Here is a 3,667-nt window from a genome sequence, read left to right as displayed (position 1 = left end):
CGGTAACATAACATATAGGACTGATTTTTTAAAAAGATGTTTACTGGTTTTCTTAATAGTCTCACAATATTCACTCAAAGCTGAAAGTTAATATGAATAATATGTGAATAATTATGTACATTTGACCTTTACATGATAGTGAAAATTAATAATTCACTGGGTCATTTTACCCATGGTTGACTGTTGAAGAAAATGTATGATAAGAATAAATTTTGTTGAGAGATTCAGTATTATGGTCCTTAAAAAATTGCATTATATTTTTAAAATATGTAACTAGAAAATCTTTCAAGAAAACTGTTGGACAACTTCTGGTGTTTACTAAAATGAGCTAGTATGCATTTCTAGTTGAAGTTTATTGGGTGTATAATAAGAAGTGCTGAGACTGAATCTGATTCACAAAGGTAGTTAGTACACTTAGACACTGGTGTTCTTTTCATATAATTGTGTCATCTGCTAATTGTGTCATCTTGAACACATGCCTAACGGTTGTGATGAAGGATAAAACCAGGGTTTTTATGCTATGGCTTAGATTCAGCCATAAGAGATATTCCACCCAGAACAGGAGGCATTGTATAATATATATATAAGTATTTAAAGGCCACAGTTTACAAAGAAATTAAATACTAAAAGAAAGATCTCTTTTAGATGTTTCCAGTGTAAAACAACATGAACTCTCAAAAGGCAAGATTGCTATAAAAGTAATGCTTTCAACTGCTTTATAATCCATGTGAAGGCCAAATGCTAATCTCTAAATTGTTTTACTAGAGTGCCTCAACATAAGATGCCATTGTTATGAAAACCTTTATGATTTTGTTAAGTAAGCAAAGCATGCCAGTTATAGGAGTATTAGACAATACAGACACTGACCCTGGTGATTCACTTCCCTGGTGGCTCAGACGGTAAAGCTTCTGCCTGCAATGTGGGAGACCTGGGTTCGATTCCTGGATCGGGAAGATCCCTTGGAGAAGGAAATGGCAATCCACTCCAGCACTCTTGCCTGGAAAATCCCATGGACAGAGGAGCCTGATAGGCTATAGTTCATGGGGTCGCAAAGAGTGGAACACAACTGAGCGGCTTCACTTTCACTTTCACTTTCACTTTCACTAATGCAGGAACCATTTAATCCCTGGGTCAGGAAGATCCCCTGGAAAAGGAATTGGCAACCCACTCCAGTAATCTTATCTAGAAAATCCAATGGACAGAAGAGCATGGTGGGCTAAAGTCCATGGGGTTGCAAAGAGCCAGGCATGACTGGGCAACCAACAACAACAGACAGTATAGATATGCATTATAGGTTGCCTAGCAAAACAGATATGGAGGTAATTTCCTATCCTAAAAAGCAAATATATTTATTTGCAAAATATGTCCTTATTGATTTAAGATAGGACTGTCAACATAATTATTTTCTAACTAAATCATTAAAATTATTTTTAAAAGAAATAGGAAATTAAATACTCTCTCTCTTTAGTGGCTAAGTCGTGTGTGACCCTTGTGACCCCATGGACTGCCTCTGTCCATGGAATTCTCCAGGCAAGAATACTGGGATGGGTTGCTATTTCCTTCTCCAGGGGATCTTCTTGACCCAGGATTTGAACCCAGATCTCCTGCATTACAGGCAGATTCTTTACCAACTGAGCTATGAGGGAAAACCCAGAATTAAATGCACTTTCTCCAAAATAAATCTCAAATGCATATTGAAGGAAAACATGGAGAAGATGACTCAAAACAACTTGTAGTATTACTTAAATTTTGCTCTTTGGACTGTGAAAAACGGAAAATGTCATTTGGCTACCATTTCCTTTTCTCCTGTGCTTCCATAAGAATGTTATGTGTTTATGACCTTACAATTAAAGATATATTGGCCATGGTTTGGGGTGATTTAGTCACTAAGTCATATCTAACTCTTGTGACCCCATAAACTATAGCCTGCTAGTCTCCTCTGATCATGGGATTTCCCAGGCAAGAATACTGGAGCGTGTTGTCATTTCCTTCTCCAATATTGGCCATGAGTTGTACATAAATAATAAACTTGCTGCATATCCACACATATATAGGTAAAACTCCAGATGCATAAAAATTTAGCTGCAGATACATAAAAATAATTTTCCCTTATCTTAAAATACTGTTTAACAACCATGAAAATGCCTTGTGAAGCAGAATTACTCTTCACATAGCTAAAGTAATCCTAATCAAAGTTAATGAGCAATACACACTTTCCAGTCTTTTATGTCAGTGCAGACTAAGTGTTCTTACAAAATAATTAAATGTCAAGGCAAACAAGTGTAAGATTTGCATGGTCAAATCATACCTTTGAAGTGAGATATTGTAACTGAAAGAGAAAATAACCTCTCATTCAGCCACAGGCTATGCTGAATTCACATGTGAAACATTGCCTGCAGATGAGTGTAACATTTCAAAAAAGATACATCAGGTTTGGAAAAGCCAAGAGAACAAAAATGAAATGGTCAAGGACTGGTTGTTGTTTTCACGGAGGAAACCCTTGGAGTTGCTAGGTGTGGGTTTCTGACACAGATTTATGGCAAATTATCAGCCTTAAATGGAGTGCCACATTAACACAACCACAAAATCTGTCACTTTCATTAGTTTACTGTGCTAGTTGCTCAGTCGTGCCCAACTCTTTGTGACCCCATTGAACGTAGCCTATCAGACTCCTCTATCCATGGGATTTTCCAGGCAAGAATACCGGAGTGTGTTGCCATTCCCTCCTCCAGGGGATTGTCCTGACCCAGGAATCAAACGTGGGTCTCCTGCATTGCAGGTGGACTCTTTACTGGCTGAGCCACTAGGGAAACCCTTCATTAGTTTAGACGGTCCAAATTTGCCGTGCGGGACATTTCCTTGGGGAAGAAGGAATGGAATCGAGGTCTGGGAAAACCTTTGATGATGATGGAGGTCTCACCCCTTAAATAACAGAAGAAAGAAAGAAAGTGAAGCATGGTTTTAAAGAAGTTCTAGTAGAGGTATCAGGAAGTCCTGGAGTGAATGCCAGTTCCCAGACACGGTCCCTATGTTAGTACACCTGTCATGTTCAGTCATTGCCTAGGAACAGCTGTGAAAATTATCACATCCATGCAAACATATTCTGCCTCTTAACTGGCAGGCAGCACCTGCGGCCACCGGTCATGTATGTAGGAGATTGATAGACAATAGATGTAGTGTCATGTCAGCCAAAATATTGAATACCTGCACCGCACCCCCCATGTCTGTCCTTCCAATCTGGATACCACTGCTCTCTTTCTAGATAGACGTGTGATCCTTTGTGCTCTCAGTTGTTCAATTACACAACCCCATGGACAATAGCATTGCCAGACTCCTCTGGTCGCCATGGGATTCTCCAGGCAAGAATACTGGAGCGGGTTGCCATTTTTTCCTCTGGGGGATTTTCTAGACCCAGGGATCAAACTTGTGTCTCTTATGTCTCCTGCATTGGCAGGCAGGTTTTTATTACCACTGAGAAGCCCCTTGGTTAATTCTTCATTGAAGGATAAATTAGAAAGCTGAGGAGTCAAGTGAGAGAGTAAATATATGATGATATGATTAAAGTGTACTCACAGTGTGAATTATGTAATGTACAAGTGTGGATAAATTTAACAGAGACATATTAGAGTATATCCCAAGTAAGGAGAATCCCCTCAATTTAAACCAG

Source organism: Oryx dammah, unplaced genomic scaffold (genome assembly GCF_014754425.2).
Source record: "Oryx dammah isolate SB20612 unplaced genomic scaffold, SCBI_Odam_1.1 HiC_scaffold_20, whole genome shotgun sequence".
NCBI classification, from domain to species: Eukaryota; Metazoa; Chordata; class Mammalia; order Artiodactyla; family Bovidae; genus Oryx; species Oryx dammah.
This window is presented reverse-complemented; position numbering follows the sequence as displayed.